This window comes from Symphalangus syndactylus, chromosome X, assembly GCF_028878055.3.
Source record: "Symphalangus syndactylus isolate Jambi chromosome X, NHGRI_mSymSyn1-v2.1_pri, whole genome shotgun sequence".
Lineage (NCBI taxonomy): Eukaryota > Metazoa > Chordata > Mammalia > Primates > Hylobatidae > Symphalangus > Symphalangus syndactylus.
The window spans coordinates 155,056,124-155,082,711 of NC_072447.2; positions in this window are offsets into that span (position 1 = coordinate 155,056,124).

Genomic DNA, 26,588 nt, shown 5'->3' on the forward strand with positions numbered 1-26,588 from the left:
AAGATTTAAAAGGAGCTTATAAATGTCATGAAGTTACTCTAAACCCAGATCTATTGGAAGGAGAGGTCCAGAATCACTTCCTGGGACTGGTCTCTGGCATGAATGTATTGGCCTGGGAGTGAACCTCTATGATACTGGCAGTGGGGCAGTGCCAGGCCTGATGGATCTTCTGAGTGTGCATGCTGACCTCCAGTCAGGAACCTGGGTACTAGCTTATTACTTTCTCCTGAACTCAGCTAAGAGGTTTATTGTATTCTATACAGCAATCCTCAGCGTTTTGTAGCAACAGAGCTTCTATGGAATGTTTAGTTGACCATATGTCCAGAGACATAAGTTCAACTCTTACAAATGAGGAGAAAGTACCCTTGTGTTGTTATAAAAGCGATACTAAACATTAAGCATGTTTTGGTAGATATGGAGATGAGCCACTCAGAACCCCTTTGAAGAAAGGACCTGCTGCCCAAATGCAAGGTGACATGGAGCCTTAGTTTACCTATAACCACTTCCGGGATCTTTAATATGATGCATGTGCCAATTTGGGTTCTTTGGGAAACAGGCAGTGGGATAGAATTAGGAGCATAAAAAAAATGTTTGAGAAGTAGTATCTGTGAAAACAAAAGGGAGGAAGGAGGACTGGGGTAAGATAGCAGTCTGATCACAATACAGACCTGACAAAAGTCTCTGAATAATCTTGGAAGGCTGCAGATGGAAACAGCAGCAGCAACCCTGAGGAAAACTCAGATCATTTGATCTCATGGTTAGTACCTGCCAGGTTGTTGGGGTCTCCTTGATGATCTGACCTAAGCTTACAAATGAACACTTGCATCACCAGCCCTCAAGCTTCCACACTGTGAAGGAGTGAGTTCCTAAGGAATGTATGGACCCCTATGCCCACAGACAACTTTCGTTCATCTCTGAAATTCTGCATGTTACTGATAATAAATGATGATGAAGATAACTGACACTTAAATGTCATTATATTTTCTCTTCAGCAATATTTGATGATTAGAAAAGTTACTAATTGATTGAAACACTACAGGGATGATGTGCCTTTGTAAAGGACAAGCAAAAGAAAAATAACAGTAGATTCCATGTGATTGCAGGGGGTATCTAAGATATTTTTACCTTCCTTGTTTGTCACTTTGATTTCTAGAGAATAACAATCAAACAAGTGTTGTAACCATGTTCAAAATACTGGTGTTGTCTACTGAGATTATAGATCCATTATGGAAACTGACACTTCTGCATTCCCAGACAAAAGCAGAGAAAGATACAATAGAACAAAGGAGAGACAGAAGGAAAAACAGAGAGACAGAGATTGACAGAGTCAGAGAGGCAGAGCCTGATGTAGGCTTAGGAGGGAAGTTCAACCTGAGATTTGTCCTCACCCAACCAGGTATACATATCGTGTATAGAAAATGAAATACACTTTAAAACAAAAAATATGGTGGAAATAGGAATGGGGTGGGGGAGTATAGGAGATAAGCATGTTTTTGACTTTTTTCTTTGAATCTATAGCATGAAACACAATACTGAAAGAAGGGCAAGGCTCGATGCATAGGTGGTATCTACCATAAATTTCCCCACCATCCTTCCTCCCAGCATTCTGTTTGTCTAGAGTCTGCTCTCACTCTCATCCTTATTACCTACAATTCAATTCACACAAATGACTGGACACTCTTTGGGTTCCCACTTTTGCTTAGATAAAGAACTTATTCCCTCCCAAGGCCACCATCTCATCCAAAACTCTCACTGGACACATAGGGAAAGAAAGTCTCAAAGACCAGATGAGACAGACTTGTCTAAGGTCACACAACCACCATCAAGTAGATGATCTAGGAATACAGTTCAGGTCCCAGTAGAGTTGGAACTTCAGGTAGACATGGAGGTTCCTCCGTGTGCACAAACTTACTTGTATGCGAGGCTGGGAAGTGTAGCTAAACTATGAACCCAAAAAGGAGAAAATAAGTAGGTATTTGCAAAATGGTTCTATATACCCCTCTGTCTGTCCCCAAATGTTTTTAAAGGCATATGGTAGTCACACCATTTGTTAGACTGAAGCAGCAAGGATATGAGTACATCTTACACTGGGAATACTAATTTCCATTCCTCAGGATCTGACAATCCCAAAGCAGTTAGAAGCTGGTATGCCTGCCAGGTGCAGTGGCTCACACCTGTAATCCCAGCACTTTGGGAGGCCGAGGCAGGCATATCACAAGGTCAGGAGATGGAGACCATCCTGGCTAACATGGTGAAACCCCGTCTCGACTAAAAATACAAAAAATTAGCCAGGCATGGTGGCGGGCGCCTGTAGTCCCAGCTACTCGGGAGGCTGAGGCAGGAGAACAGCATGAACCCAGGAAGTGGAGCTTGCAATGAACCAAGATTGTGCCACTGCACTCCAGCCTGGGCTACGGAGTGAGACTCCATCTTAAAAAAAAAAAAGAGGCTGGTATGCCTTCTCCATAATCTCTCTTTCTGTCTCTGTCTCTGTCTCTGTCTCTCTCTCTGTCTCTGTCTCTCTCTCTGTCTCTGTCTCTCTCTCTCTTTCTGTATGTGTGTATGTGTGGGTGTGTCTGTGCTTATCAACAAGTCAGACTAAGAGACCTAGTGGAAAATTATCAAAGGCCCTAGTTACCGTGGAACCCGTATTTTCGAGTCATCACTTAGAAAACTACCAAGAGAGCCACCAAGCTCTCATCAGACATCATTATATGAAAAAAAATACTTGTACTGTGTTAACCTACTGACATTGGGAATTGTGTATACAGAAGCTAGCATTAATTGCCTTGACTAATACAGAACCCCAACTTCTCTGAGAAATGCCCAAATTGAACTTGTTAAAAGATTGGATGGGATCTTACCCATCTAATAGTGTGTGAGTTTGCTAGGACTGCTGCAACAAAGTACCACCAGCCAGGTGGCTTAAACAACAGAAATGTATTGTCTCCTAGTTCTGGAGGCCAGAAGTACACGATCAAGGAGTCTGCAGAGTTTATTCTGTCTGAGGTCTCTGAGGGGAGGATCTGTTCCAGGCCACTCTTTGACTGGTAGATGCATTACCCCAGTCTCTGCTTTTGTCTTCACATCATGTTCTCCGTGTGTGTGTGTGTGTGTGTGTGTGTCTAAATCTCCCCTTCTTATAAGGATACCCATCATATTGGATTGGTGACCCACCCTACTGTAGTATGATCTTATCCTAACATAACTCATTACACCTGCAACAACCCTATTTTCAAATAAGGTCACATGCTGGGGTCCTGGGAGTTAGGACTTTTCAACATATGAATTTGGCAAAGGGACACAATTCAACCCATTAACAGGTAGTGCCATTGGCAAGGAGCTAGTTTTGTCAGCAGTTGAAAGCCCAAACGCTATTCTTCTAATGGAGAGAGTGCCGGGGAGCCCCACGTTTGGGATAGCCAGCTTCATACAGTTACATCCTTGTCACTGACGTAAAGGAATTTGTCATCTTTTCTGTGTACCAGATGGTGTCCCTCAATCACCATTACACTGATGACAAGCACAGTCTCTGACTGAGCTAGATGCTGTGTCGGAAATGTCTATTTAGAAGTTGTTAGGGACCGAGTTGTGTCCCTGCAAAATTCCTATATTGAAGTCCTAACCCCTGTACTTCAATATGTGACTATATTTGAAGATAGGGTCTTTACAGAGATGATCAAGTTACAGTAAGGTCATTGGGGTGGGCATTAATGTAATCTGAGTAATGTCCTTATAAGAAGAGGAGATTAGGACACAGACATACACAGAGAGGAGATAAAGACACAGGGAGGAGAGGATGGCCATCTCCAAGGCAAAGAGAGAGGCCTCAGGAGAAATCAACCCTGCCCACACCTTGATCAAAGATTTCTAACTTCCAGAACTTCGAGACAATGCATTTCAGTTGTTTAAGCTATCCGGTCCGTAGCACTTTGTTATGGCAGCCTGAGCAAACCCATAGAGAGGTCCTCAAGGAGGAAGAGTCCTAAACAAGAACAAGAGCGTCATTAAAATCCCTAGAGAGGCTGGGAACAGCCTTCAGATTCACCTCAATGAAGGCAGGCACTTGCATGGAAATGGAACTCTTCTTTTTTGGTGCTGCCACTGCAGCATGCTCTCCCTCCTCTACCCTGCCAGCATTACAATCAATTTGTTACAGGCTTTTCCCATGACTTACATTTCACTAGGTCTGCAGATTCAAACAATGAGCTCTGTGTATTAGATTTCATAGTAAAATTGTGAGTGCACAAACCTACGTGACCGATAGATGCCATATCAGACTGGGCACCAGAGCTCCTGCTGGGAGTCTTCTCCAAGTAGTGGCAAGAACTGCAATTCAAGAATAAGGGCAACTAAATTAGCATCCCAGAGTTAGAAGGTCCTTTTGTTTAAACCAGTAGTTTTTAGCCCCCGATCTATTACAAGCCCTGCATGCAGACTGGCTCCTGGGCTCCTCAGTCACTGAATGTCAAATGCGGCGAGATGCTGAGATGGTGCTGCTAAAGTTAGAATGCTCAAAGTTGCCAATTAATTCTGTGCAAAAAGGTATTTACATCATCACTCTCCACCTTAGGCCCTGCCTGATGTTCTCGAGTTTCTGTCAGTCTGGGGTCTCCTTAGAAGTAACTGCTGGCCTCAGGCTTGGAAACAAAGCAATCACTTACAGCAAAGTTACTAGCCTATTTGTTGGACAGCAACTGGCTATATTTACCCTCTATTTTTCCCCCACCTCCTCTCACCCCGTATTAGTCTCCTATTGCTGTGTAACAAATTTCCACAAGTGTAGCAGCTATAAATAGCACACATTTATTTTCTCAGTTTCCGTGGGTTAGGAGTCTGGGTACAGCTTAGCTGGGTCCTCTGATTGGGGTCTCACAAGGCTGCAATGATGGTGTCAGTCAGGCTGCATTCTCAACTGGAGCTTAATGTCCTCTTCCAAGCCCCCACAGTTGCTGGCAGGATTCGTTTCCTTGTGTGGCATGACTGAGGGCCCTGGCTTTTGCTGGCTCTTAACTGTAGGCTTCCCTCAAGTCCTAGAGGCTTAGGCAGCTCACGACATGGCTGTTTGCTTCTTCAAGGGCAGCAGGTCTCTCCACTCTGCAAGGAAGGAATCCTAAATATTGTAACATAATCATAGAAGTGATATCCCATCATCTTTGCCATACTCCATTGTTTAGAAGCAAGTCTTGAGTACCGTCCACATTCTAGGGGAAGGGGTTATACAAAAGCATGACTCACTGCAAGTCACCTTTGGGTGTGTCTTACCAGCCCCACCTATCCCCCACTGGCTCACCTTCTACAGGGTTAGGGTTAGTCCTAGATGATAGCAAGCATTGCAGCTGCTGACAGCTTCTACTCATAATACCACCAATGGAGTTTGGGGTGAGGGGCACTCAACATGCCCCTTGTTATCGTGTTCTCCTTTCAATGCACCTGTAATACCAGGTGCATTTCTTCATGGTCATCACTATCTTCCCAGTTAAGTCACACATGGATTATCACCTGTTTGTGCATTCAAAGCTCAGGACCAATCCCACAATATCACATGGACCAGCAGCATCAGCATCCTATGAAAACTTGTTAGAAATGCAAATTATCTGGCTCTACACCAGACCTACTGACTCAGAAACTCTAGGGTGGAGCCCAGCAGTCTGTGTTTTAACAAGTCCTCGAGGGCATGCTGATGCATGCTCAAGGCTGAGTACCACTGAGTTCAGAAATAGGCTTTATAGAGAAAGGAGAACTCTAATAGCCCAGGAGCATACGAGAAAAGAAAATTTAGTTTCCCCTGCATATTAGTCTGGTAGTGCTGCCATAACAAAGTACCACAGACTGGGGAGCTTAAGCAACAAAAATGTATTGTCTCATAGTTCTGGAGACCAGAAGTCCGAGATCGAGGTGGCAGCAAGGTTGGTTCCTTCTGAGGGCTCTCTCTTTGGCTTGTAGATGGCATCTTCTCCCTGTGTCTTCACATGATCTTCCTTCTATGTGTCTCTGTGCCCTAATCTTCTCTTCTTATAAGGCATCAGTCAGACTGGATTGGTGCCCACCATAGTGACCTCATTTTACCTTAATTACCCCCTTTAAAGACCTCATTTCCAAATTCAGTTACATTCTGAAGTACTTGGGGGTTAAGACTTCGACTTTGAGGTGCTAATTATTTCTAGGAGTTGTTTGGGAATGCCAATAGCTCAGCACTGGGAGATCTTTGGGCATGTGGGATGTTGTCAGTCCCCTGCTAGAGGAGGAACTGCTGGTCCTATTAGAAGCTGAACTTAGAATTAATACACCCTCTGGAGGAATGGAAGGGCTAGTTCCAACTAACTGGTTGTCCAGCAACCCCCAGAGTGAGCTCCCAAGATCACATTTAGATAACGCTGTCCATGGCACTTGCTATGGTTTTAATGTGTCTCCCAAAGTTTATGTGTTGGAAATTTGGTCCCCAGTGCATTAAGAGGTGGGACCTTTAAGAAGTAATTAAGTCATGAAAACTCTGCCCTAATCAATAGATTAATGTCATTATCTCAGGAATAGGCTTTTTATAAAAGAGAAGAGTCTCAGTCTCTCTCTCTCTCTCTCTCTCTCTCTCTCCCTCTCTCCCCCTTCTGACATGGGATGATGCAGCAAGAAGGCCCTCACAAGACGCAGCCCCTTCATCTTGGAATTGTCAGCCCCCAGAACTGTAAGACATAAATCTCTTTTCTTTATAGATTACCCAGTCTCACATATTCTGTTACAGCAACACAAAACAGACTATGATAGCACCACATTAGTAGGCCTCTCTGGTTTATGAAGACAAAGTCACACTGACAGCAATAATTCAAATTTCACTGACGTGTTTCCTGCAAAGTCCACCTCAAGCATTTTTAGGTGTCTCTTCTGTGCTCACAAACAATTTGCTCCCGCTGGAATGACTGCTGCACCCCTGGGCCATGCTGTTCCCTCCATGCTGATGCTCCAATAAGCACTCCACTCCACTGCTCTGCTAGCCACAAGAGTCCAACACTGTCTGTCACTCTTCTGCCAGAGCTCATGCTACTGCTATTAGATAATGTATATACAGCCTTCCCTCAGTATTGTGAGGGATTGGCGTCTGGACTCCCTCAGATACCCGAATCCACAGATGTTCAAGTCCCTTATGTAAAATGGTGTAGTGTTTGCACATAACCTACACACATCCTCCTGTATACTTTAAATCATCTCTAGATTACTTATAATACTTGATACAATGTCAGTGCTACATAAATAGTTGTTATACTGCATTGCTTAGGGAATAATGACAAGAAAAAGTCTGTTCATATTCAATGCAGATGTAACTATTCTTTTAAAAAAATACATTTTTGATCTGCAATTGGTTTAATCCAGAGATGCAGAACCCATGGATGCAGAGGGCCGACCGCACAGCCTTGCACAGCTCTGAACAGTAGACCCCATCAAGTGACAATTAGGCACTGCTCTGCTGGGTACAGAAGGTCCTACAAGTGCTACTATTTTGCCAGGAATGGTTTTCTTTTGTGCTATTCTTCTGGGTATAGGAGGAATCCATTTGTTGCCTCTATGAGCTCTCAAAATTATAGAACTAAATGTTAGTTTTTGAAAAGTACAGAAGAATGTCTCTCTCCCCTTTGTGTTGCACTCTGTTATTGAATCTCATGTTTCTTTCAGAGCCCACTGAAGAGAAGCTTTTTATCCAGTTTGAAAGATCACATATTGTGTCAGGTGTGTATGCTCAGACCAATAAGCTATGGCCAGGGGACAAAGGTCACATCAGCTCCACTCTGTGGTCACAAAGTAGAGGGGTTTGTCCTTATGTATCAAAGCCATCTCTAGGAAATTAGGAAGATATCTCAATGCATTTTTCTTTTAATATTTGACACATGTTTATTCTATATTTGTAGTAGAGTCATATTTTCAACTTTTTGAAAATGATATATTATCAAAAATATAATTAAATTCAGTTTAGATTTCATATGTACTTTAATGTATAACATAAAATGACCATTCTAACCATACAGTTCAGTGACATTGAGTACATTCACATTGTTCTGCAACCATCACCACCATCCAGAACTTTTTTCTCATCTTGCAAAACTGAAACTCCACTCCCATTAAACCCTAACTCCTCATTCCTCTGCCCCTTCAGCCCAAGGCAACCACCATTCATTCTGTGTATGAATTTGACTACTCTGGTATCTCATGTAAGTACAATCATGCAGTATTGGTCCTTTTCAGGCTGGATCATTTCACTTAACATAATGTCCAGTTGGCTTTTACACTCTCCCATTCTACTAACAGAATTGCAAACAGATGCACATCTCTTTATCTCAGAATTATTTTTAATGCTTCAGTTCTGTCACTCCTCCAAATACAGACTTGTCCCTCTCTTCCTTTTACTTGACCACTTGCTTTCTAAGCAATTGCACTCTGGTTTCCATGCCACTCTCCATATTCACCAATGACCTCCTAATCAATTAATTTAATGGATTTCTCCATGAAAATTCATCTGTCTTGATGTTTCCATAGAATTGAACAGACAGTATATTGTTTATGCAAGATTGGTATAATTATTATTCAATGGAAGAACATTTCATTTCCATTGTAAAGATGGAGAAACTGAGCCTCAGAGTTTCACTTGTTTATTCACAAAACAAATATGTCTTGACTTCCTCCTATACTAGTCCTACTCCTGGGTACTGAAGAAAGAACAATGAGCTTCACAGGTATTATGTATGCAAAATATTACACATAAGTATATAATTACGAATTGTAGTTAGTATGGATAGTTTTTTCAAATATTTTTGATCTGCAGTTGGTTGAATCCATCAGTAGAATGCACCAATAGAATAGATTGAATGCATCAATAGAATAGAAGATACAGGATTGCTGAGGGTTCACAGGAATGCCTGATTCAGCTTGAAAGTGAAGTGAGTAGGAGTGACATGAGGCAACTTTGAAGGATATTTTAGTTGTGCCTTGATTTGGCCATATTTTGCTTTTTTAAAAAAATAAAGTTTTTTTTAGCAAAAATATGTGCACTGGGCTTTTGAAAATCAAACAATATAAAGAATAATAATGCAAAGTAACATTTCCCTACATGACCCCAGTCCTGCTCTCCAGAAGTACTCCTTTGAAGTCTTTTAGCTGATTCTGATTTTTATCTTCTGGAGACTCAAACCACATCTCTAAACCATCTGCTTATACTACTCTTGGGTGCTTTATCATTTTCAATGGTATTTATTGACAGCTTTGGAAGACAAGGCTTTAACTCAGTAGCATCACCTCCCCACACACTCTTTCTCCCCACTTCCCTATACAACTACAGACCATTTTTGCCTCCTTTATGTGTCGCCTTTACCTAGCTATCTGAACTCTCACTATCCAATAATTGGCTATAACCTCTTGTAAAAATGTCTATCCAAAATTTAGTCTCTGAAGTGAGAACTTGCTCTAGTGAATCCTCATGTAATGTTAGCCAAAATGTTTAGGTTTTGAATTACTCCTGCAGGAGATTAGAATCTTGTCTAAATATGCTAGGCATTATTTTCATCATCATCCTCACCATTACCCTAATGGTTTTTCTTTTAATGGGTCCCAGCATTTACTTCTGCCAGGTTCCTAGGATAACTACTAAACCTGGGTCTGATTTAGATATTATTTGTAATGTGTCATTACATTGTTTATTTATATTGCAGTACATGTCATTGAAGGGCACAGAGAAAATCAAGTTCAGAGCCAATACTCTACCATGGTATTGCCTATTACTCACAAATATACTCACTAATGAATTCCCTAACTGTTAAATAATTAGGCAAATGGTGTTTACAATGTTTTGTATTATGCAGAAATCTTTGGTTGGTTGTTATATAAATGTTTCAGGGTATTGTAGTAATATCTAGAAAAATGGGTTGGGGTTTTTGAATGGGCTGCAAATGCAATGGGTTTTCTTCAGTCAAATCATGAAAAATGCTGCTGTAATCTGAATATTTGCTTTCCAATATGTTTTCAGAAATGAGCTAGATTCAGATAATGAGGAATTCCTGTACTTGCACTTCTATTTCTTATTCCTTGAGCTATAAAATCCCTTGACTCTCCATGTAAAATGAAGATATAACACCCTTACTTATTCCCTTTGTTTCTTCTCTCCTTTGTCAAAGACTCTCTCCTTTGACCAAATCTTTAGTCAGCTGAAACTGCCTTCAGCAATAATCCTGTCAGTCAGGTTAGCTAGAAACTCCTTATCCTTGATATTTCCTCTTAGTAATTTTCTATCCACTGATGCCCCCTCCCCCACCCTGCTCCCTGATTATAAATCCCCACTTGTCCATGCTGGAGTCTGAATCCAATCTCTGTCCTCCACTGTACCTATCACCACTTACTCTCTTGAATAAGATCTGCCTTACCAACTTTAACAAGTGTCATGAATAATTTTTAACACCTTCTACTCCCTACCCATTTCTGCCTCTGTACTTATACTCTTTTGTTGTCAAGGTTGATAACATTTAGATTCTGTTCTATAAATCTAAAAGTGCTTTGTCTATAGTTGGTTCTAAAAGTTGAAAATCAATATATAGTAATTACATTACTATAACTATTCAATATTGCTTGCTGCACATCTCAGTAATGTATTATATTCTTTTCCTAATACAACATTTTTGCCTTCCTGGAGGCTTTATTTGCATTTCTTGTTTTCTTTGTTTGCCTCTATCATCTCCTTCTTAGGATAATCCATATTCCTAAGGATCCAGATAAATCTCCAGAATCCCCTTTACTCCTAGATGCTCCTTTCTGAGTCCTCTGTCCTCCTGCATCCATGGTGACTGAGTGTTCTTTAGGCCAGTTTCTCAACTGTCATCCCAGGACTCTCTTTCATTGATCTCCTCAGCTGAATGTTTTCTGATTCTCATGTCATTCTCTTTCTAGGTTTATACCTCATTCTTACACACATACCCTAGGAACATATTGAGAAAACGTGCATGGGGATTGAATTTTATAAATTTCTGATGATCTAAAAATGCCTCTATTCTACCCTCACACTTAACTGATCATTTTCAAGATATGGAATACTAGGTCAAAAAGAATTTTCCCTCAGATTTTGGAGATCTTGTTCTTTTGAATGTAACCTGTTTCACCACCTCTTTGGATGCATTTAGAATCTGATCTTTATCACTACTGTTTGGAATTTCATGCTAATATACTTTGACAAATTTTTAATTTTCGTTTGCTGTACTGGATGCCTGGTACTCTTTCAAACTTAAGGTAGATATTTTTTTCTTCAGCCTAGGAATATTTTATTCTATTACTACTTTGGTGATTTTCTCTCATCCACTTTTTTCTGTTATTTATTTATGGAATTCTTATTAGTCATATGGATTCAGAAATGTCACCTTGCTCTGTAACCATTATTATTGTAACTGTATACTTCACATCCTATAATGAGGGGGAACAGATACTTTACACCCTGAGATAAACAAACTAACAGAAACCAGGGTCACCCTACCTAACTTTCTTCCCCCAAAAGAAGCCAATCCTTAAGCCTTTCCTGAAAGTTACTGACTCCCTAACAAAAACAATTCTCTCTTGCCTTTTGTGATGTCAATGTCTGCAGATACATTGCAATCCTTTAAAAAATGATAATCATGTGAGAAAATTGTTGTTTTCCACCATAAACTAAATGTAAATTCAGTAACCTCTAGTTTTGTTAATCTTCTAATCTTCTAGTTTTTGTTTTCATTCCCCCCACTTTAAATACTTGTTACTCCTTTTAGAGCCTGGACTGCCTTGCAAACCTTTTCTACAATTGAACATCTTTGCTTACTGAAAGCTTTCGTCCCTGAGGCTTGTTCTCTTGCTCAGATAATGGACTCAATCACACAAGAAGGAATAATAGAGATTACAGTATAAGTCTAGTCCTGTGTAATTTGGGGTACCCTAGTTATTTAAATTTACCATCTGCTTTTTATTAAATTTGCAATCTTCTCTAGATATGAATAATTCCCAAATAGACCTTTTGGTTAAAAGACTCAACGGGGTGGAGCCAAGATGGCCGAATAGGAACAGCTCGAGTCTACAGCTCCCAGCTTGAGCAACGCAGAAGACGGTGATTTCTGCATTTCCAACTCAGGTACCGGGTTCATCTTACAGGGGAGTGCTGGACAGTGGGTGCAGGACAGTGGGTGCAGTGCACCGTGCATGAGCCGAAGCAGGGCGAGGCATCGCCTCACCCGGGAAGTGCAAGGGGTCAGGGAATTCCCTTTCCTAGTCAAAGAAAGGGGTGACAGACGGCACCTGGAAAATCGGGTCACTCCCACTCTAATACTGCACTCTTCCAACGGGCTTAACAAACGGCACACCAGGAGATTATATCTTGCACCTGGCTCGGAGGGTCCTATGCCCACAGAGCCTCACTCACTGCTAGCACAGCAGTCTGAGATCAAACTACAAGGCAGCAGCGAGGCTGGGGGAGGGGCGCCTGCCACTTCTCAGGCTTGAGTACGTAAACAAAGCGGCCAGGAAGCTCGAACTGGGTGGAGCCCACCACAGCTCAAGAGGGCTTGCCTGCCTCTGTGGGCTCCACCTCTGGGGGCAGGGCACAGACAAACAAAAGACAGCAGTAACCTCTGCAGACTTAAATATCCCTGTCTGACAGCTTTGAAGAGAGTAGTGGTTCTCCCAGCATGCAGCTTGAGATCTGAGAATGGGCAGACTGCCTCCTCAAGTGGGTCCCTGACCCCCAAGTAGCCTAACTGGGAGGCAACCCCAGTAGGGGCTGACTGACACCTCACACGGCCAGGTACTCCTCTGAGACAAAACTTCCAGAGGAATGATCAGGCAGTAACATTTGCAGTTCACCAATATCCGCTGTTCTGCAGCCACCGCTGCTGATACCCAGGCAAACAGAGTCTGGAGTGGACCTCCAGTAAACTCCAACAGACCTGAAGCTGAGGGTCTCGACTGTTAGAAGGAAAACTAACAAACAGAAAGGACATCCACACCAAAAGCCCATCTGTACGTCACCATCATCAAAGACCAAAGGTAGATAAAACCACAAAGATGGGGAGAAAACAGAGCAGAAAAACCAGAAACTAAAAATCAGAGTGCCTCCCCCCTCCAAAGGAACGCAGCTCCTCACCAGCAACAGAATAAAGCTGGACAGAGAATGACTTTGACGAGTTGAGAGAGGAAGGCTTCAGAAGATCAAACAACTCTGAGCTAAAGGAGGAAGTTCGAACCAATGGCAAATAAGTTAAAAACTTTGAAAAAAAATTAGACGAATGGATAACTAGAATAACCAATGTGGAGAAGTCCTTAAAGGACCTCATGGAGCTGAAAACCAAGGCACGAGAACTACGTGATGAATGCACAAGCTTCAGTAACTGATGCGATCAACTGGAAGAAAGGGTATCAGTGATGGAAGACGAAATGAATCAAATGAAGTGTGAAGAGAAGTTTAGAGAAAAAAGAATAAAAAGAAACAAAGCCTCCAAGAAATATGGGACTGTGTGAAAAGACCAAATCTACGTCTGATTGGTGTACCTGAAAGTGACAGGGAGAATGGAACCAAGTTGGAAAACACTCTTCAGGATATTATCTAGGAGAACTTCCCCAATATAGCAAGGCAGGCCAACATTCAAATTCAGGAAATACAGAGAACGCCACAAAGATACTCCTCGAGAAGAGAAACTCCAAGACACATAATTGTCAGATTCACCAAAGTTTAAATGAAGGAGAAAGTGTTAAGGGCAGCCAGAGAGAAAGGTCGGGTTACCCACAAAGGAAAGCCCATCAGACTAACAGCTGATCTCTCTGCAGAAACTCTACAAGCCAGAAGAGAGTGAGGGCCCATATTCAACATTCTTCAAGAAAAGAATTTTCAACCCAGAATTTCATATCCAGCCAAACTAAGCTTCATAAGTGAAGGAGAAATAAAATACTTTACAGACAAGCAAATGCTGAGAGATTTTGTCACCACCAGGCCTGCCCTAAAAGAGATCCTGAAGGAAGCACTAAACATGGAAAGGGACAACCGGTACCAGCCACTGAAAAAACATGCCAAATTGTAAAGACCATTGATGCTACGAAGAATCTGCATCAATTAACGAGCAAAATAACCAGCTAAAATCATAATGACAGGAACAAATTCACACATAACAATACTAACCTTAAATGTAAATGGGCTAAATGCTCCAATTAAAAGGCACAGACTGGAAAATTGGATAAAGAGTCAAGACCCATCAGTGTGCTGTATTCAGGAAACCCATCTCATGTGCAGAGACACATCTAGGCTCAAAATAAAAGGATGGAGGAAGATCTACCAAGCAAATGGAAAACAAAAAAAGGGAGGCATTGAAATCCTAGTCTCTGATAAAACAGACTTTAAACCAACAAAGATCAAAAGAGACAAAGAAGGCTATTATATAATGGTAAAGGGATCAATTCAACAAGAAGAGCTAACTATCCTAAATATATATGCACCCAATACAGGAGCACCCAGATTCATAAAGCAAGTCCTTAGTGACCTACAAAGAGACTTAGACTGCCACACAATAATAATGGGAGACTTTAACACCCCACTGTCAGCATTAGACAGATCAATGGGACAGAAAGTTAACAAGGATATCCAGGAATTGAACTCAGCTCTGCACAAAGTGGACCTAATAAACAGCAACAGAACTCTCCACCCCAAATCAACAGAATATACATTCTTTTCAGAACCACACCACACCTATTCCAAAATTGACCACATAGTTGGAAGTAAAGCACTCCTCAGCAAATGTAAAAGAACAGAAATTATAACAAACTGTCTCTCAGACCACAGCGCAATCAAACTACAACTCAGGATTAAGAAACTCACTCAAAACCACTCAACTACACGGAAACTGAACAACCTGCTCCTGAATGACTAATGCGTACATAACGAAATGAAGGCAGAAACAAAGATGTTCTTTGAAACCAACGAGAACAAAGACACAACATACCAGAATCTCTAGGACACATTCAAAGCAGTGTGTAGAGGGAAATTTATAGCACTAAATGCCCACAAGAGAAAGCAGGAAAGATCTAAAATTGACACCCTAACATCACAATTAAAAGAACTAGAGAAACAAGAGCAAACACATTCAAAAGCTAGCAGAAGGCAAGAAATAACTAAGATCAGAGCAGAACAGAAGGAAATAGAGAACAAAAAACCCTTCAAAAAATCAATGAATCCAGGAGCTGGTTTTTTGAAAAGATCAACAAAATTGATAGACCAATAACGAGACTAATAAAGAAGAAAAGAGAGAAGAATCAAATAGACACAATAAAAAATGACAAAGGGGATATCACCGCCGATCCGACAGAAATACAAACTACCATCAGAGAATACTATGAACACCTCTTCGCAAATAAACTAGAAAATCTAGAAGAAATGGATAAATTCCTGGACACATACACTCTCCCAAGACTAAACCAGGAAGAAGTTGAATCTCTTAATAGACCAATATCAGGCTCTGAAATTGAGGCAATAATTAATAGCTTACCAACTAAAAAAAGTCCAGGACCAGATGGATTCACCGTGGAATTCTACCAGAGGTACAGGGAGGAACTGGTACCATTCCTTCTGAAACTATTCCAATCAATAGAAAAAGAGGGAATCCTCCCTAACTTATTTTATGAGGCCAGCATCATCCTGATACCAAAGCCTGGCAGAGACACACACAAAAAGGGAATTTTAGACCGATATCCTTGATGAACATTGATGCAAAAATCCTCAATAAAATACTGGCAAACCGAATCCAGCAGCACATCAAAAAGCTTATCCACCATGATCAAGTGGGCTTCATCCCTCGGATGCAAGGCTGGTTCAACATATGAAGATCAATAAATGTAATCCAGCATATAAACAGAACCAAAGACATAAACCACATGATTATCTCAATAGATGCAGAAAAGACCTTTGACAAAATTCAACAACCTTCATGCTAAAAACTCTCAATAAATTAGGTATTGATGGGACGTATCTCAAAATAATAAGAGCTATCTATGACAAACCCACAGCCAATATCATACTGCATGGGCAAAAACTGGAAGCACTCCCTTTGAAAACTGGCACAAGACAAGGATGCCCTCTCTCACCGCTCCTATTCAACATAGTGTTGGAAGTTCTGGCCAGGGCAATCAGGCCAGAGAAGGAAATAAAGGGTATTCAATTAGGAAAAGAAGAAGTCAAATTGTCCCTGTTTGCAGATGACATGATTGTATATCTAGAAAACCCCATTGTCTCAGCCCAAAATCTCCTCAAGCTGATAAGCAACTTCAGCAAAGTCTCAGGATACAAAATCAATGTGCAAAAATCACAAGCATTCTTATACACCAATAACAGACAAACACAGAGCCAAATCATGAGAGAACTCCCATTCACAATTTCTTCAAAGGGAACAAAATACCTAGGAATCCAACTTACAAGGGATGTGAATGACCTCTTCAAGGAGAACTGCAAACCACTGCTCAATGAAATAAAAGAGGATACAAACAAATGGAAGAACATTCCATGCTCATGGGTTGGAAGAATCAATATCATGAAAATGGCCATACTGCCCAAGGTAATTTATAGATTCAATATCATCCCCATCAAGCTACCAATGACTTTCTTCACAGAATTGGAAAAAACTACTTTAAAGTTCATATGGAACCAAAAAAGAGCCTGCATTGCCAAGTCAATCCTAAGCCAAAAGAACAAAGCTGGAGGCATCACACTACCTGACTTCAAACTATACTACAAGGCTACAGCAACCAAAACAGCATGGTACTGGTACCAAAACAGAGATATAGACCAATGGAACAGAACAGAGCCCTCAGAAATAATGCCGCATATCTACAACTATCTGATCTTTGACAAATCTGACAAAAACAAGCAATGGAGAAAGGATTCCCTATTTAATAAATGGTGCTGGGAAAACTGGCTAGCCATATGCAGAAAGCTGAAACTGGATCCCTTCCTTACACCTTAGACAAAAATTAATTCAAGATGGATTAAAGACTTACATGTTAGACCTAAAACCATAAAAACCCTAGAAGAAAACCTAGGCAATACCATTCAGGACATAGGCGTGGGCAAGGACTTCATGTCTAAAACATCAAAAGCAATGGCAACAAAAGCCAAAATTGACAAATGGGATCTAATTAAACTAAAGAGCTTCTGCACAGCAAAAGAAACTACCATCAGAGTGAACAGGCAACCTACAGAATGGGAGAAAATTTTCGCAATCTACTCATCTGACAAAGGGCTAATATCCAGAATCTACAATGAATTCAAACAAATTTATAAGAAAAAAACAAACAACCCCATCAAAAAGTGGGCAAAGGATATGAACAGATACTTCTCAAAAGAAGACATTTATGCAGCCAAAAAACACATGAAAAAATGCTCATCATCACTGGCCATCAGAGAAATGCAAATCAAAACCACAATGAGATACCATCTCACACCAGTTAGAATGGCCATCATTAGAAAGTCAGGAAACAACAGGTGCTGGAGAGGATGTGGAGAAATAGGAACACTTTTACACAGTTGGTGGTACTGTAAACTAGTTCAACCATTGTGGAAGTCAGTGTGGCAATTCCTCAGGGATCTAGAACTAGAAATACCACTTGACCCAGTCATCCCATTACTGGGTATATATTCAAAGGACTATAAATCATGCTGCTATAAAGACACATGCACACGTATGTTTATTGCAGCACTATTCACAATAGCAAAGACTTGGAACCAAGCCAAATGTCCAACAATGATAGACTGGATTAAGAAAATGTGGCACATATACACCATGAAATACTATGCAGCCATAAAAAATGATGAGTTCATGTCCTTTGTAGGGACATGGGTGAAGCTGGAAACCATCATTCTCAGCAAACTATGGCAAGGACAAAAAGCCAAACACCACATGTTCTCACTCATAGGTGGGAATTGAACAATGAGAACACATGGACACAGGAAGGGGAACATCACACACCGGGGACTGTTGTGGGGTGGGGGGAGGAGGGAGGGATAGCATTAGGAGATATACCTAATGCTAGGTGACGGGTTGGTGGGTGCAGTGCACCAACATGGCACATGTATACATGTGTAGCGGGCCTGCACGTTGTGCACATGTATCCTGGAACTTGAAGTATAATAATAATAAATAAAAATAAAAAAATAAAAGACTCGTGGCGTAAAATTTAAAGGGAAAAATTTATCAGGGTTACTAAATTTACAGTTTAGTTGTTTGTGATAGAAAAAAAAACTAATTTTCTAACATGACAGTTCACATATATTCAGAAAGCTCCACAGGTAATATATCAGAACTCCAGACTCTCAGTGGAAAGTTAGCAGACCAGTCTGTAGGATGTACAAGGGAACTGCTTTGTCATATATTTATACAAGATGTTTAAACAAGATGGATCAGCAGCTGTTACATGTTAAAAAGGAGCTGAGTGAAGAAAAGAAAGTCCTACCATTTTACTTTGGAGGTAACAATACCAGCATAGCAAGAATTCCTGACAACCACTGGTTGCAGAGAAAGTAGTTTGTTTACTGGAATCTGATGAAAAAGTAACCAAACTGGCATGCCTTCAGTTTGAGAGTATTTCTTACATACAACTGCTGTCACTCTATTCCAGGGGAGATTCCAATTGCATTGCTTCACTGCTACATTTGTAGATCTGAAGTTTAAAAAGAAATGTTTTTCAAGTGATTATGTAAAGCAGTAAATGCTTGCAAAAATATTAGAAATATATATGTATATCACACTCTTTAAACTGATTTTGAAAATAATCAGAAAGCACCTTCTTTAAGCACTACACAAAGCTACTAGGTATTAATAATTATTTCAAAACCCTAGTAATAAAAACAGTGTAGTAGCAGAGCAGGAACTCAAAAGTAATCCAATGGAACAAAATAGTCCAGAAACACATCTGTATATTTATGAGATCTTAGTGTATGATAGAGCTAGTATCATAAATTAATGTGGGGAAGAGAAATCACTTAGTAAATAGCATTGGTAAAATTGGCTCATTGTATGGAGAAATAGAAATTTGTTTATCTATTTACACTATGTACAAAAATAAACTTTGCATGGATTACAGATATAAAGGTGAAAAGTGAACCTATAAAGATAATAAAAGCAATCTAAGAATTTGGAGACCTCACGACATGAAAAGAATTCTTAAATAAACCTCCAAAAGCACAAACAGTAAGGTGAAAAGGCAATGGATTTGACTATACCAAAATTAAAGTCTTCTTTTCAACAATGGACACCATAGACAAAGTTAACAGGAGGGTGAGAAAGATATCTGCAATGTCTAAAGCTAGCAAAAAAGTAATATCTAGGATGAGCAAGAAATTTCTTCTAATTAGCAAGTATAAGACAGGCATTCCACCAGGAAAATGAGCAAAAGATAAGAAAGGCAGCCTCATGCCTGGGATTATATGCCAAGAGAAGCTTACTGAAATAAAAAAGGAGATACATAAAAGAATGTTTACTGAAGTGGTGCTGTGGAGAGCAAGGAGTGGAGTATTTACAATGTCCATCATTAGGTAGGTGAAGTAGTACACAACAGTCAGAAATACGGAATCAATTTTAAATGCAGCAAAAGGGTAGCTCTCATAATGTTACATAAATGGGGCAAGAAAGATATGCATTTAAAACATTATGCTATTTTTAAATTAAACACGTGCAATGCTCTGATTTTTCAAAGACACACATGCCTCTAAATATTCACATAGAAGCTGGATTGAATGACACTCCCTAAATATTCATGGGTGGGCCCAAGAAAAGGAAGTGTAGAAGGAATGGGAAATGAAACGGAAAACAATAAAAGAAAATAAAGCAAAAGGAGGTCTTCCACCATTCAATGATGTTGGCGTGCCTTGAACAGTGGAGTCTGATCAATTTAGTTTTGTGCATCTGAGGCCCTAAAGGAGAAAATAAGGCCACGCAGAATTTGAAAATCAAGTATAGTCAAACTACCCTTGAAAATCCTTAAACAACAATCCATTCATTCATTTACCAAATGTTTATGGAGCACCTGCTTTGTGCTGAGCGCTGTCCTAGATGCTTGAGATGCAGGAGGGAACAAAACAAAGGTCACTGCCCTGTGGGAACTTTCCTCCCAGAAGGAGAAGACAGACAATAAATGAGAAATATTTTAATTCAATTCTTTAGCATGTTTAAAGGTAATATATGTCATGAAAACAATAACAGAAAGCAGAATAAGCAGGATTAGGAGTGTTGGGGGCGGGGTGGGATCCATAACTTTGAGTCAAGGTAAGTCTCACTGAGAAGCTGACATTGGAAAAGAAAGTGGAATGAAGGAGGTGACAGAGTTTGCACTGACTCCTCCTTCATTGTCTGACAGAGGAATGATCAAGGTAGAGGAACCAGCCAATGCCAAAGCTCTGAGACAGGAGCATGCCTGGCACGTTCAGGGAATGGCAAGGAAGCCCGCATGGCTGGAGCTGAGTAAGCCAAGGGGAGCACAGTAGGAGGTGAGGGCACAGGTGATGGGGTGCCAGATTGAGTAGGGCCTTATAAGACCACCTGTTTTGTTGCATTTAGCCCAAATCAGTGCTGTAAGAAATAACCCATAGTCTATAGCCTGGAAGTGCCTAAGGACAGAGCTGACTTGCTCCTGGAAGCATTTTCTCCAGCACTGAGCATAGTGACTGGCACATGGTAGGCATTCATGATTACTTTTAATGAAAGAATGAATGGAATGAATGAATAGCCAGATAAAACAAGGCATTATGCCTAGCAATATAATTGACCAAAAAAAAAAAAAGGTTCTGTGGAAAGAGCACTGAATGTGGAGTCAGAATTCCTAGGTTTTAATCCTGATTTATGAACTTCATGTATGACTTTCTGCAAGTCCCTTCCCTCCTCTTTCTCACACATATCTAGAAAACAGAGAGGTGATGGTGAGAAGAGTGATGGACTAGGTGATTTCTATGGGTTCTTATTGCCCTGATGGTCTATGACAACAGTGGTCACAACTTGATCAATGGTGTTTGATGAAATCCAGATAGTTGGGATATGGAAGTGGGGCATGCCACCATGGGATCCAAGTTTTAGCCTCTGTCAAAGAATGTGAAGGAGACAAGATGCCTCAGAACCCAAAAGCCTCAGGAGGAAAGGCAACAGTTCTTGTCATTGTTAAAGCCTTGTCTTTGCCATGGAGGGCAATGGTACACACCAAGACTAGAAGCCATTAGCTGGAGAAATATAAAACCTTGATGCAGGGCCTTGGCAAATGAGGGAAACACCAAAGACCTGGAGAAGGAGACATAAAATCAAGAGCTTCCTAGTACAAAGAACTCTAGGAAGTTGGAAATGAAAGGGCTGTTAAGCATCCTTCTAATCCAATCTTAATTTGAAGATACAGTGAAACAGGCCAAAAGATAAGAAGGCAGCTTGACTAATGTCACACACACAGTATGTGGCAGAATCAGAACCAGACACAAGGCTGCCAATTTCAAGTCCAGTGCCCCAGCCGTGTCTTCAAATAGGAAGCCCATGTCCTACCCTACATTCAGAAAAGGGTAAGTCTATAAATGATTTGGAATTGGAAGACAGAGTATGACCTGTGCACAGATTACAAAGAAAGTAAACAAAGAAATGATGAAAAGTTTGAACCTCTCCAGAAAAAATCTTCATATATGTGCAATTTTGCCTGTATTTTCAAGAGATGATTTTACTCTAGGTTGAGAATTCATATAGTATATGATAGAATCCTCATGACTCAGAGAAGGAAAGGACTCTGTCACTGAGTCCACTCTTACTGAGCATCTCTGACAGCTCTGATGTTAATCTATTTTCTCTATTGGAACCTTTTCCTAATATTCTGATCACATGAACATTGTATTGCTTTTGGCCAAAGGCCACTATAGTACTTAGAGCAGAGTAGATATGTTGTGAGCTTTAAAATAAGTTAGTAGGATTAAAATAGACCTAATGAAAGTGAGTTTCTAAGAGTAAAAACAGGTCATATTTTAAGATTGTGTTCATAAAAGGAGTCATCCAACTTATACATCTCTGGTCATTTTATCTGCAGCATTAAACCAGTTTTCACTTGGAGTTCTGATATTATCATTTCAAAATAAAAAATGCTACAGTTTATGCCTGCATCCATCCTGTACAGTAATTTACTTCATTCTTTTTCTAATGTTGTTTTACAGGTAAATTAAATATCGCTGCCAGAAACTTATTAAATGATTATAGATTCAGAGAAACAGAGAAAAAAAGTAAATATAGAAGGTCCTACAGAAGCAGAATTGCTGGGGTGGATTTATAGAAGGTCACACGCATTTGGAAAACTAAGATAAATTGATGACTACTCCAAATTTTAAGTTTGTGATTCAGGTAGCCAGTCTGTGTCTTCAAACAAGACACAGACTGTTTCATGTTTTTTAATGTTTATATTTTTTAATCAACTTCTTTCAGAAGCTGAGGTATAATTGACATACAAATAAGTGAACACAATTAAAGTATACAATTTAAGTTTTGTACATATTTGTGAAACCATCACCCTAACGAAGATAGTGAACATATTCATCACCCCAGAACATTTCCTCATCCCCTTGCAACCATTATTTCCCATCCCTTCCCAATCTCCAACTCCCAGACAAAAATTTTATGTAAATTGAATCATACAGTGTGTACTTTTCTTTGTTTAGCTTCTTTCAGTCAGCATAATTATTTTGAGATTCATCCATGATATAATACGTATCACTAGTTCATTTTTATTGCTGAATAATATTGCGTGTATGTACCACTATTTGTTTATTAATTCACCTGTTGATGAATATTTGGGTTTTTTTCCAGTTGGGGGCTATTTCAAATAAAGTCACTCTTAACATTTGTTACAAATTTTGTTACAAGAAACTGCCAAAGTATTCTCCAAAGTGGTTGCACCATTTTACATTTCCAGCATCAGTGTGTAATGTTCCAGTTTCTGTTACATCATTGCCAATACTTGTAATAGTTGGTGTCTTTAATTTCAGCCACTCTAGTGAGGGGGTAGTTGTATCTTATTGAGGTTCTAATTTGCTTTTCTTTAATAAATAATGATATCGAGCATCTTTTCATGTGCTTATTTGCCATCAATATATCTTCTCTGGTGAAGTGTCTGTTCAAATCCTTTGCCCATTTTACGTATTGGGTTGCTTGTCTTCTTATCATTGAATTAGAAAATTACTTTACATATGATGGATACTAGTCCTTTATCAGATATGTAATTTGCAAAAATTTTTTCTAAGCCTATGGTTTGTTTTTTCTTCTCTTAGCACTGTTTTTCAAACTGCAAAAGTTTTCAATTTTGATTATGTCTAATTTATCAAATTTTTCTTTTATGGATCTTGCTTTTTTCTGCCCTCTCAAAGAAATCTTTGCTTAACCCAAGGTATCAAGATTTTCTCTGATTTTTTTCTAGAAATTATATAGTTTTCATTTCTATGTTTAGGTCTATGATCCACTTTTATTTAATTTTTATATGTGCAAGGTATGGATCAAAGTTTTGTTTGTTTGGTTGGTTTTGGGTTTTGTTTATTGATATTGTTGCTATTGTTTTTGCATATAACTATCCAAATTGTTTTAACATTGTTAGGTTTAAAAGATCATATTTTCTCCACTGACTTGACTTTGCACTTTTGTCAAAAATCAATTGACCACACACATAGGCATCTATTTCTGGACTCTCTGTTCTGTTCTATTTGTCTATCTTTATGCCAATACTATGGCTATATAGTACCTCTTTAAATAAGCTAGAGTAAGTCTTCCACATTTGTTGTTTTTGAAAGTTATTTTGGCTATTCTGGGTCATCTGCATTTCCATGGGAACTTTAAAATTAGTTTGTCGATGTCTACAAAAATGCCTGCTAGAACTTTGATTGACATTGTACTGAATCTACAGATCAATCTGGGGAGAACTGACATCTTAATATGGAGTTCAGTCCATGAACAAGACATATATCTCCATTTATTTAAATCTTCTTTAATTTCCATCAGTGATGTTTATTAGTTTTAATTGCATAGATCATCCATATTCTTTGATAGATTGATTCCTCAATATTTCATATTTTATGATATTGTGACTGAAAATATTTCCTTTCAATTTCCAATTTCTCATTGCTAGTATATAGAAATTTAATTCGATTTTTGTATATTGATCTTGTATCCTGCAATGTTGCCAAACTCACTTATTAGTTCTACTGTTTGTTATAGAAATCACAGGATTTCCTACATAGATGAGCATGTTATCTGCAAAAAAATGACAGTTTTATCTCTTCCTTTCTAATATGGATGCTTTTTATTTCTTCGTTTTTTTGAATTGATTGTACTGACTAGAATCTTTGGTGCAACACTGAATGGGAAAGGTGAGAGCAGTCTTGTTCTTGATCTTAGGGGAAAAGCATTCAACATTTCACTATTAAGTATGATGTTAGCTTTAAGTTTTTTTCATCAATTCCCTTTATCAAGTTGTAACCAATGCTTTTAATTTTAAAAGTAATACAGTGGAATATTCCCGTCAGTGTGGTGGAGTGAGTATTCTGAAATGCTTTCTTGCTCCACAAACTATGAAGCTAGATAAATTACAGCACATTTCCTTATGAATGTGTAGCTGACCTTGCAAGAAATTTTAAAAAGTTAATCTCCAGGAGCTAAAATCAGTGTGGCAAGGGACCACAGAAGGCAGAAGCTAGGGGTCATTTTCCAATTCCAGAAACCTTACAGCCTTTGATTTTAAAAGTTAACAGCCTCTTTGGCTGGTGCAGCTCAGTCTCCTTCAGAACCTCTCTTCCTTAAACATTAGTACTTGTCAAGGCTCTCTCCTGGCCTCTCTTATTTTCTCACTCCCTGGTTGATCTCATATATTACTATTCCAAGTATCACTTCTGTGCTGGTGACATGCAAATCCATATCAACAATACTTTCCTGAACCCCTATCTCTCCTATTCAACCTCCTAAAGGAGGTTTTGACCATTTTGACTTTGATATACTACATGTTCTTCAAACTCGTGTCCAAACTGTATTCATCTTTCCCCTGCCCGTGTCTGTTTCTCCTTCTACTTCAAGTATTTGGCACCATCATTTCAGTGTTGTTCATGACTCTCTACCTTTCTCACCCTTCCATATTTATGTGATTCTTTTTAGTTCGACCTTGTATGTATCATTTGGGCCCATTTCCTCATTTCCATATTCATTCCCACTACCTTTGTTCAAGTCATCATTTTTCACCTGAACTACTGCAATAGCCTCCCACCCAGTTCTCTGCAACAAATCCAGCTTTCCCTGGTCTATCCCTCATACTGCTACCAGAGTCATAAGTTACAAACTGATGTTGCTGTCTATTGGACACATAATAAAGGTTAATCCCCTCAAGCTGACATATAATGTGCTGTGTTATTTGGGCCTTCACTACTTCTTCACTACTTCTCAAGCTTCATCTTTCCATTCCATACTATTTATATAAATTCAAGTCATCTTGAATTTCCTGAACCCTCTATGCCTGCTCCTGCTTTTGTGCATTTACACTTGCTCCTCTCCCTGCTCGCCACCCTCTTGTTTTACCTGGTAACCAAATTCTACACATTCTTCAAGACTCAGATCAAATATTACCTGTAAGAAACATTCCCTGACACTATTTACCTAGTTAGATTCTGTGCCTACATCCTACCAGCATATTGCAATATGTCCTCTTACAATATTGCAATAGTTTGTCTATTTGACTTTTGTTATTGCCTGTATACTTCATAAGAGCAGAATTTTAGCATAGTAACAATCCAAAAATGAACATTTTAAATTAATTAATTAATGAAAGTTGACTTCTTGACCACTTCAGAGACAGAAATACTGTTGCAAAGCAGGAGTGGGATATTAATTCAACAATACTTTGTTGAAGATTTACTTCTGACTTAGAGGTTGGCAACATGGAGATGAATATGATACAGGCTTTGCCCTCAAGGAGCTCATCATCCAGTAGAAGATGAGAAGAAGAATAGGGCTATGGCAGGGAAATGTCCAGGCTCAGTGAGAGAAGCACAAAGTGTTTAACAAGTACTAATGATTCTTAAATAGAGCAAATGAGAATAGAACACTGTTGGACTGGGTTTTTTTTTTCCTAACCTCTAATCTACCCTTCTAAAAATGTTTCCTGACTACAAATACTTGGAAAGAAAAATGTCCCCTAAAAGCAAGCACTACCAGGAAGCCAAAAGCAATTTGGAGTGCAATGTATTGACTACTCTGAGATTCATTACCAAAAAGCCAAGGGTTGAAGTAGGGAAAGCTGGAGAAAAGGAAAAGAAGGAGAAAGACAAAGAGTGGATGAAAAAGATATTGAGTAAGAAGTCGACAGAATCTGTTATTTGGTATCATTTTCCCCTAAAACACAAGACCCAGGTTTTTTATCTGATTTTTCTGATAGTTACGTTCATCAAGTCCAAGTTAGACAGAGAACAACTAAGGAGGCTAGATTTAGTTTTATTTTCTGGGAAGAATATGGTTTGAGGGATGTTGTTTCTCCACATGTATCTAAATTCTTGCTCCAAGTTAAACAGCACTTAACCTGTGCTT